The sequence below is a fragment of the Oncorhynchus tshawytscha genome, linkage group LG06 (assembly GCF_018296145.1).
Source record: "Oncorhynchus tshawytscha isolate Ot180627B linkage group LG06, Otsh_v2.0, whole genome shotgun sequence".
NCBI classification, from domain to species: Eukaryota; Metazoa; Chordata; class Actinopteri; order Salmoniformes; family Salmonidae; genus Oncorhynchus; species Oncorhynchus tshawytscha.
This window is the reverse complement of record NC_056434.1, coordinates 79833025-79844028: the sequence shown is the minus strand read 5'-3', so window position 1 is coordinate 79844028 and position 11004 is coordinate 79833025. Positions and strand designations below refer to the sequence as shown.

The window sequence follows — 11004 nt, the reverse complement described above, 5'->3', positions numbered from 1 at the left end:
CAGGATGGTGCTGAGAGGTAGCCTACGGTGAGACACGTTTTAGTGTCTAGAGACAATAATGCTTTATTTTAAATTGATCGACTCACTGTGCGGTGCTGGTGACCTCATGATAATAATTCACTCATCTTTAAATAATGTGAATGTTTTGGTAGGCAGAGACGGTATAGAAAGTATAGAATTCCTTCAATATCTCTGGTACTAGGTATCCTAGTAGCCTAAATAGCCTATTGACTTGGACTATCCTGCTTAAGGCAATACACATTTGATTATATGTTTAACACATTTCATTTCTTGAAAAGTGAGGTGAGCAAGCAAAGAAAATAATGTTGTTAAATTACAATTGCAAATGCAACCTTAGTTCAACACCTATAGGAAGTAATCAATACATGTTAGCCTCTTGAAGACGTTACAAGTGGCATAGTTGTATAATTTTCTATAATGAATTAAAAAATATTCCTTAAAGGGGAATGAAAACGTTTAACAAGCTCAAATAAAAGAATATATTCAAACCCAACATGTATGACCTGGGTGTTTGTCATATACACATTTCCACCTTAAAAGAAAATACTAATTGGGTGCTGCATTAAAATTGCCATGGTAACGAGATGCTTGCTGCAACATCATCTGCTGGATAGAACAACTTGGATTGTTGATTTAGGATGGATTTTACTGTGGGTAGGGAATGCTCTCTCCTTCAAATATTGAACCAAATGACCTTGTTAAAATTCAAAGTAAACAAAAACCAGTAGTCACTTTTATTATTGCACTACAGTAGCTATTATTTATAGTAGCCTAGCTAGCTACTAAGATCGTAATACAATTTTGATGTGATTAATTACAGGTGTTTTCTGAAAAAAAAAATCTAAATATATTTTATTTTTTTATTCTATTATAATTGTTGGACATAAAAGCAAATCAGCTCCAAGTGATTTTAATTTTGAAAATCTGTTCCAAAGAATTCCCACGCATAATAGAGAGCTATATGTGATTGTATACAAATGTAAGCAAGGTTTGAAATGATTATATTTTTGTCAAATATTATATCTGTTTGGGCTTCTTACGGTCAATTTGCAGTCTACAAATGATTTGTTATTATGTTCCGGCCCCCTGACCAGCCGCACAAGAAAAAATTGTCCCGTGCTGAATCAAGTTCATGATCGCTGCCCTGTAAAAACAGCATCCGTCTGTTCCAATCATTTGAGCCAAACTTTGAGCCACACAAAACTACAGTATATACAATTAGTGGAACTGTAGACAATGGTTCTACTAGTTCTACTAGTATAACCTTAATGTAACAGATATGTGGTGATAATGAAAACAAACACATCAGACGGTCTTCAGTAGTTTATTACACAAAAGGATAGAGGGGTCTTTCTGCAGATACATGTTGTGACACAGGAGAGGGGAGTGTGGGCTGTCCTTCCAACATAAAGACTCGACCAAGGTCTTCTCAGTCAGTAACTGCTTTGCTGCTGCTGCCCTCTGCTGGAGAGGAAGAGAAACATTATGTCAAAAGTTCCGTGGTGATGTTTCCCCTATGTACTGATCTAGGATCCTCCCCCAACGCATAACCTTAACCAATAGTAGGAAACATTACAAAACTGACCCGAGATCAGCGTCTAGAGGCAACTTCATCCTAAACCCAGTCACACTCAACACTGTAATGCTATCGATACACTGATAACAATGAGGTTAGCTGGTCACAATGTGATGAAAAAGTTTTACATGCAGCAAAGTAAAAAGACAAAAAAATATTTGTGTGTTTAAAGGCCGACTTTGGGTATGAGAAACTGTCCATCGCTGCCTCTTTTTGATTTGATTTGATTCGTTCTAAATTTTCAAACAGAAATGGGCTGTGCCTTTGGTGGTTCATGGATGTGTCAACGCGCACCTCAACGAATGTAGCTAGCTAAGCTAGGCAATTAGCTACCCAGTAACTCTTGCAGTATGTAAAAAATAAAATAAATCTTCCAGTATGTGTTGACGTCATTTCACAGGATTTGTTTTTGGACGGATGCTGTAGAGATCGGTTAGAAATTGCACTTCTGTTGCCAAATTCAACAATTATGTTTTGTTTTTAAGCATTAAATGACCTGGTATGATGGTGCATTGATCAGTTAAACAGTTGAAATCCGTTATTTGTGAGTTTTTGCCCAAAGTCGACCTTTAAAGAGTGATGTTTAGTACACATAGTAATGTGGTGTTGTCTGTATCTTTGTTGAGAGATCAGCATCATCTGGTACAACAGACAGAGGAGACACCAACACTGACCTGTGTGGTCACCTGTAGAGCTAGTGAGCTGTAGACCACATTATCATCTGGTTCTGCTGACTACAGAGGAGGAACAGGTAGACAGTTCTATCATGATGGAGATACACTATAAAAACACAGTTCTGTCATGATATAATGACATTTATAATGGTGATACTGAGAACATGTTTACTAAATAATCAACCAATCCATACTTTTATTAAAGTACCTCAATATGAAGCTGTGACTAGAATACATCGAGATGAACAACAGCAGCCTTCCTGTGTGTGAGCTGTCTGAATAAGACAACCACAGTGGGAATAATAATAATACTGATAATAACCACGATGGGAATAATAATAATAATAGTAATAACCACAGTGGGAATAATAATAATAAAAATAGTAATAATAATAATAGTAATAATAATAATAACCACAGTGGGAATCATAATAATAATAATAGTAATAATAATAATAACCACAGTGGGAATCATAATAATAATAACCACAGTGGGAATCATAATAATAATAGTAATAATAATAATAACCACAGTGGGAATCATAATAATAATAATAATAGTAATAATAATAATAACCACAGTGGGAATCATAATAATAATAATAGTAATAATAATAATAACCACAGTGGGAATCATAATAATAATAGTAATAATAATAATAACCACAGTGGGAATAATCATAATAATAATAATAATAGCAATAGTAATAATAAAAAAAACCACATTGGGAATAATCATAATAATAATAATAGTAATAATAATAATAATATTAGTAATAATGATAATAGTATTAATAATAATAGTAATAATAGTACTACTAATAATAGTAATAATAATAATAACCACAGTGGGAATAATAATAATAGTAATACTAATAGTAATATTAGTAATAATGATAATAGTATTAATAATAATAGTAATAATAATAATAACCACAATGGGAATAAATCTGTAGACTATTATGTTTCAGATGTGTTTTGTCCTTTTCTCATCATTGAAACATTGTCAGGAAATGGGTCCTGCTGGTACAGAGACACACACCGACTCATACTGTATGGAAATTACTATATCAAGAATAGAAAGGCACATACATGTATAATTGAAAAGACAAGATGAGCGTAGTCTACCGCTGAGGTGATTATTGGCTGTTTCTCAGCTTTATTGTCTTCTGAAATAGAGAGGGAGATATTAATGTCCCCTGATTTACAATGGACTCAGTTACATTTCATGTCACTTCAACACCACCTGTCTCCTCAGAGCTAAATGAAGTACTGTACGTACATGCCATAATGGGTGCACAATTCATTCTATTGTATATTCCAACATTAATATATTGTCCAATATATATATTTTTAAATGAACGTACGATGCTTTCTCCACATCTTCCATGTTACTAGGATACCAGCTGTCACCACCACCAACATGCCCAGAGAGATGAGTAGGACTTTCACATCTATGGGCCTGATGGATGGCATACTGTATAAGAACTTTAAAATAGATCATTATGAATTTATAATTTGTGAAAAAGTAATAATTAGTTGTTTGCAGCTATTCACGTGTGGATCTTCACCATGCAATTAAAGATATGATATTATTACTATTGAGATTATTACTATACAAATAAGGTTTATTTTAAGTGTGCAACCTTTTTTCGACAGTGTGTGGGTCTCTATCTCTTCCAGTATTCTTATTCTGATTCCTACACACCTAGAACAGACACTTTTCAGTAGTAAGGACCTTAGAGAGCAGACGGCCTCTGATCATATAAGTGTACAACTTAATAATGCAAATGAGAGACTGAGAATAACACCCACATTGCTGCTACTTCTCACAAGGCAACCACGGAGATGTTCTTCTACCCAAGAGGAAATGGTAAGCAATGTTGGTTAAATCAACGTTATTTCAACGCAATTTCTCAACGTATTGTGGAGAGGAATCTATGTAAAAAAATACATTGGGTTTGAAAAAAGTAATCAACCAGTACTGTTTTCAGCTCATTTCAACTAACGTTAAAAACATTGAAATTAGGGTCAAACGTGAATTTAAATACATTGACTTAACTTGACTAACAGGTTGTTACATCAATCTATTTTCAACATAATCATCAGAACTATATTTCTTGGAATTGCGTAGAAAATATTTGACTGGGTGGTTGAAATGATGTTGAATTTTAGATTTGATTAGACATATTTTATTTAACCTTGTTTCAATGTTGATAGTAAAATGGTATGTTTCAATAAATGTCATTGTTTCAACGTCATGCTATTAACCTAAATAAAGAGGTGGTGCAGTGGTCTGAGGCACTGCATCTCAGTGCTAGAGACATCACTACAGACCCTGGTTTGATCCTGGGCTGTAACACAAACGGCCGTGCTCGGGAGTCCCATAGGGCGGAGTACAATTGGCCCAACTTTGTCCGGGTTAGGTGAGGGTTTGACTGGGGTAGGCCGTCATTATAAAATAAGAATTTGTTCTTGCGACTCTCAAACCCGGATCCGGGAGCGTAATCATCGCCTCAAACTAATTAGCAAAACGCAGCGGACATAATTATCCTTAGAAAATCTTCCTATTCATAAAATCACAAATGAAATATATTGAGACACAGCTTAGCCTTTTGTTAATCACACTGTCATCTCAGATTTTCAAAATATGCTTTACAGCCAACGCTAGACAAGCATTTGTGTAAGTTTATCATAGGCTAGCATAGCATTATGCCCTGCTAGCAGCAGGCAACATTTTCACGAAAATAAGAAAAGCAATCAAATTAAATCATTTACCTTTGAAGAACATCGGATGTTTTCACTCAGGAGACTCCCAGTTAGATAGCAAATGTTCCTTTTTTCCAAAAATATTATTTTTGTAGGCGAAATAGCTCCCGTATGTTCTTCACGTTTGGCTGAGAAATCGACTGGAAAATGCGGTCACTACAACTCCGAACTTTTTTCCAAATTAGCTCCATAATATCGACAGAAACATGGCAAACGTTGTTTAGAACCACTCCTCAAGGTGTTTTTCACATATCTATTCGATAATATATCCGTCGGGACAATTGGTTTCTCATTAGAAGCAATTGGAATAATGGCTACCTCAGTACTTTACGCAAGATTTTCTGCGGGAGCCATCATGTGACCACTTGCTCAATGTGGTCCCTTACGGCTATTCTTCAACATAAATGCGTAAAAAAACGTCACAATGCTGTAGACACCTTGGGGAATACGTAGAAAACGTAAGCTCATTCGTAGACCATTCACAGCCATATAAGGAGTCATTGGCATGCAGCGCTTTCAAAATATGGGGCACTTCCTGATTGGATTTTTATCTGGGTTTCGCCTGTAACATCAGTTCTGTTGCACTCACAGACAATATTTTGGAAACATCAGAGTCTTTTCTATCAAAAGCTGTCAATTATATGCATAGTCGAGCATCTTGTCATGACAAAATATCTTGTTTAAAACGAGAACGTTTTTTATCCAACAATGAAATACCGCCCCCAGAGTTCCAAGAGGTTCTGACTTGCCTAGTTAAATAAATTACAATGTGAAGCCACAGTCCAACAATTTCTGCCTAAACAGTGACTCCTACTGGTATATGATGGGTAATGCACATCAGAGACAACGAGTCTACCATCCAGGTGCCTTTCTCTTTGAACGCTGCTTAGCTTTGGAAACGAGCTGTGTTCAACTCAGCTAAACTGTAATGTCAACACATTGATCAATTTCCACACTCAATTTCCACACTCAATTTCCACACTCAATTTCCACACTCATTTGCATAGACTACCTACTACTATAACATGAAATAGATGAAAGTAACTCCTCTAACTTTTCTTACACAAGCTGTACGTGAAAGTAAATTCAGAGTGAGGTTGGGTTTATGTAGGCTACACTGACATCTGATTAGCCCAACAACAAACACCATAATTTCAACGTGAAGCTAGGTATGCTATCATTCGTCCATGGTTGATTGTATCTTTGTAAGTTTAGAGACTTGAAGAGATAATATGTTTACTGTTGAAATTACGTTAATTTAGGAGTGATAATAACCTCTGGTGGACTTCCTCCATGTTCCCCTCATCTCCTTGACTTGTGTTGTCAGTCTGAACAGGCTCAGCAATTGGAGAGGCAGAGGGTTGTTGAGAGGTTGGATCTTGGGTTGCTGTGAGGTAAAACAACAATATCATCAATGAAGTTAATGGTAAACCAGATAGTCAGGTTGTATAGCAACATCACATTCATAGTTCATATTACAATTAGTTCCAGATGATACCAGTGGATAAAACAAAGTGAATCATATTGATCATAAAGTATGTGATTGATCTACTAACTTGAGGTCATCTTAGAGGTTCTCTGTGTTGCAGTTTGTTGACTGACAGTGATGTGAACAGGCATCTCTAGTTTTCCAACTCTACACCAATACCAGTCAGTGTTCTCCATCTTCAGTCCACTCATAGTGACTGTTAAGTCTTTTCTGTTGTTGGCATCACTAGTCCGCTTTAATGTCACTGATGTTCCATTTAAAGTCCCAGAAAACCCACTCACACAATCACCACCCATCCTGCACCACTTCATGTCTCCAGAGTTACTATAGGAACAACAGACAGTGATACTCCCTCCTTCTACTCCATTCACTTCCTGTTGTTCCATATAGAGTTCTGGAGTACCTGAACACAGGTAAAAAACAAGAATTCAGAGGAGAAAAAATGACTTTTACAACAGCCTCTTTACAAATTCCTTCAAGCTGCATTCTGTGATTGGTACATCCATTTTTTGGTCTTTTAAATTCATAATAATTATATATAGTCATTGATTCTTGAAGAACGTAACTTGCATCACAAGCTCATTTAAATTTTTCCCCATCATGAACCAAAATATAATATTGTTTCAGTCAGCTGTTTTTAAGCAATCTACTTGTAAACAAACACTGTACAGCTTCAAAACATGGTCAGTTCATTGCACATAGATGTAAGGTATAAATCTGTCTATACATTTCAGTGGATGCACAATTCTCATTTCATTTGTTATAAATAGCTACTCATAATTGGGTCATTATTTCGTATTTGACATTGCAGGATTACAGGACACTCCATAGGACATTGCTGAGCACTATTCATTCTACTTTACTAGATACAAGCAGTGAAGGGATCTTACCTGGAGTGACAGACAGGTAGAACCTTTGTATCATGATATCTGTTCCTCTATTGATCTCCACAACACATCTGTAAGTATTAGAGTCCCTTGACACCAGGTCAGTTATGGTCACAGTGAAGATTCTCTTGTTGATGTCATCAGAGATTGAGGTCTTACCACTGCTCTTAGGATGGTCAGTACGTACTACATACAAACATACATCCCAACCTAATCCTTTACACCAGTATTTCACATGGTTGATGTAATACTGATCATAGCGACATGGGAAGGTGATGGTGCCACGCCCTGGCCTTAGTATTCTCTGTCTTCTTTAGTATTTTGGTTAGGCCAGGGTGTGACATGGGTGATTTATGTGTCTTGTTTTGTCTAGGGGTTTTGTAGTCTATGGGGTTGTGTTCAGTTGAGTGTTCTAGGTAAGTCTATGGTTGCCTGGAGTGCTTCTCAATCAGAGGCAGGTGTTTATCGTTGTCTCTGATTGGGAACCATATTTAGGCAGCCATATTCTTTAGGTATTTTGTGGGTGATTGTTCCTGTCTCTGTGTTTTGCACCAGTTAGGACTGTTTCAGTTTTTCCACGTTTTCGTATTTTGTATAGTGTTCACGTTTTCATCTTTCATTAAAGATGTTTATAAATAACCACGCTGCATTTTGGTCCTCCTCTCCTTCCCAGGAAGAAAACCGTTACAGAATCACCCACCAACCAAGGACCAATCAGCGTGGTAACGGGCAGCAGCAACAGCGGCCGAAGAATCAAGACTCCTGGACGTGGGTGGAGATCCTAGACGGGAAAGGACCCTGGGCACAGCCAGGGGAATATCGCCGCCCAAAGGCAGAGCTGGAGGCAGCCAAAGCGGAGAGGCGGCGGTTTGAGGAGGCAGCACGGCGGCGCGGATGGAAGCCCGAGAGTCAGCCCCAAAAATGTCTTGGGGGGCGGCACAGGGAGAGTGTGGGAGAGTCAGGAGTCAGACCTGAGTCAACTCCCCCTGTTTATCGTAAGGAGCCAAGGAGGAAACCAGAACCAGAGCCGGTGTTGGAGGTGAGCGAAGCAGAGACCGTGAAGGAGTTAATGGGGAAATTGGAGGAGAGAGTTATGAGGTAGTTGCTGTGTTGGTGCATGAGGCACGGCATTCGCCTGACAGAGAGTGTTGGGGATTGGATGGCACCTGGATCAGCTCTCCATACTCGTCCTGAGGTGCGTGCTAGTCGTCTGGTGAAGATTGTGCCAGCCTCACACACCAGGCCTCCTGTGCACCCCCCTAGCCTTGCACGTCCTGTGCCAGCTCAGCGCTACAGTGCTCCTAGCAGTGCTAACCGTGGCGGGTGTGGTACTGGTCAGGCACCGTGTTATGCGGTGGAACGCACGGTGTCCCCAGTACGCGTGCTTAGCCCGGTACGCTACATTCCAGTTCCCAACATCTGCCGGGCTAGGGTGAAGATTCATCCAGGGCGGTTGGTGCCAGCCCTGCTCTCAAGATCTCCAGTACGCCTTCACGGTCCGGTCCATCCAGTGCCACCTCCACACACCAGCCCTCCGGTGGCAGCTCCCCACACCAAGTTTCCTGTGCGTGTCCTCGGCCCAGTACCACCAGTGCCAGCACCACGCACCAGGCCTACAGTGCGCTTCGCCTGTCCAGAGCTGCTAGAGTCTCCCGCCTGTACAGAGCTGCTAGAGTCTCCCGCCTGTCCAGAGCTGCTAGAGTCTCCCGCCTGTCCAGAGCTGCTAGAGTCTCCCGCCTGTCCAGAGCTGCCAGAGTCTCCCGCCTGTCCAGAGCCGCCAGAGTCTCCCGCCTGTCCAGAGCTGCCAGAGTCTCCCGCCTGTCCAGAGCCGCCAGAGTCTCCCGCCTGTCCAGAGCCGCCAGAGTCTCCCGCCTGTCCAGAGCCGCCAGAGTCTCCCGCCTGTCCAGAGCCGCCAGAGTCTCCCGCCTGTCCAGAGCCGCCAGAGTCTCCCGCCTGTCCAGAGCCGCCAGAGTCTCCCGCCTGTCCAGAGCCGCCAGAGTCTCCCGCCTGTCCAGAGCCGCCAGAGTCTCCCGCCTGTCCAGAGCCGCCAGAGTCTCCCGCCTGTCCAGAGCCGCCAGAGTCTCCCGCCTGTCCAGAGCCGCCAGAGTCTCCCGCCTGTCCAGAGCCGCCAGAGTCTCCCGTCTGTCATGAGCCGCCAGAGTCTCCCGTCTGTCATGAGCCGCCAGTCAGCCAGGATCTTCCAGAGCCGCCAGTCAGCCAGGATCCTCCAGAGCCGCCAGTCAGCCAGGATCCTCCAGAGCCACCAGTCAGCCAGGATCCTCCAGACCCGCCAGTCAGCCAGGATCCGCCAGAGCCGCCAGTCAGCCAGGATCCGCCAGAGCCGCCAGTCAGCCAGGATCCGCCAGAGCCGCCAGTCAGCCAGGATCAGCCAGGATCCGCCAGAGCCGCCAGTCAGCCAGGATCCGCCAGAGACGCCATTCAACCAGGATCCGCCAGAGACGCCATTCAGCCAGGATCCGCCAGAGCCGCCATTCAGCCAGGATCTGCCAGAGCCGTCAACTTGCCTGAGCTATCTCTTAGTCCTGAGCTACCTCTCAGTCCTGAGCTACCTCTCAGGCCTGAGCTACCCCTCGGTCCTGAGCTTCCTCAGTAATGAGGCACCCCTCAGTCAAGGTGGGCCCTTTGTTGGGGTTACTAGGCCAAGGTCGGCGGCGAGGGCCGCCACTCAAGGGACGCAGAGAAAGTTGACTAAGACTATGTTGGAGTGGGGTCCACGTCTCGCGCCAGAGCCGCCACCGTGGACAGACGCCCACCCAGACCCTCCCCTATGGGTTTAGTTGTGCAGCCGGGAGTCCGCACCTTTGGGGGGGGTACTGTCACGCCCTGGCCTTAGTAATCTGTGTTTTCTTTAGTATTTTGGTTAGGCCAGGGTGCGACATGGGTGATTTATGTGTCTTGTTTTGTCTAGGGGTTTTGTAGTCTATGGGGTTGTGTTCAGTTGAGTGTTCTAGGTAAGTCTATGGTTGCCTGGAGTGGTTCTCAATCAGAGGCAGGTGTTTATCGTTGTCTCTGATTGGGAACCATATTTAGGCAGCCATATTCTTTAGGTATTTTGTGGGTGATTGTTCCTGTCTCTGTTTTTTGCACCAGTTAGGACTGTTTCGGTTTTTCCACGTTTTCTTATTTTGTATAGTGTTCACGTTTTCATCTTTCATTAAAGATGTTTATAAATAACCACGCTGCATTTTGGTCCTCCTCTCCTTCCCACGAAAAAAAACGTTACAGATGGAGCCTCCTGTCTGCACAGACACAGTCCTCACTGTGGACACATCAACACAAATCACATTTCAATTAGAGTTAGCATTTAACACAATCTGTACAGAGGAAAAATAACAAAAATCGCATTGCTCCAACACTTTTAAACAGCTTGTTCATGATTGAGATTGATTATACAGTGTTTAAAATGAATTGACTCAGGGGACTTCACCCTTAATTCATAGAAATGTGACCCTTACCTGCTGAGACTCTGCAGAAGATGAAGAGGAGTTGGAGGAGGGAGAGATGAAGAGCCATGTGAGAGTTAGAGTCTGCCTGTTATGTTAAATTGAACTTGACCACAAATGTGTG

General features: G+C 41.8%; 1 pseudogene; it reads right to left on the bottom strand.

The window, feature by feature from the left end:
- Positions 1–1337: 1337 nt before the first annotated feature.
- LOC112253568 lies at positions 1338–10950 on the bottom strand (annotated as a pseudogene).
- Positions 10951–11004: the final 54 nt, after the last annotated feature.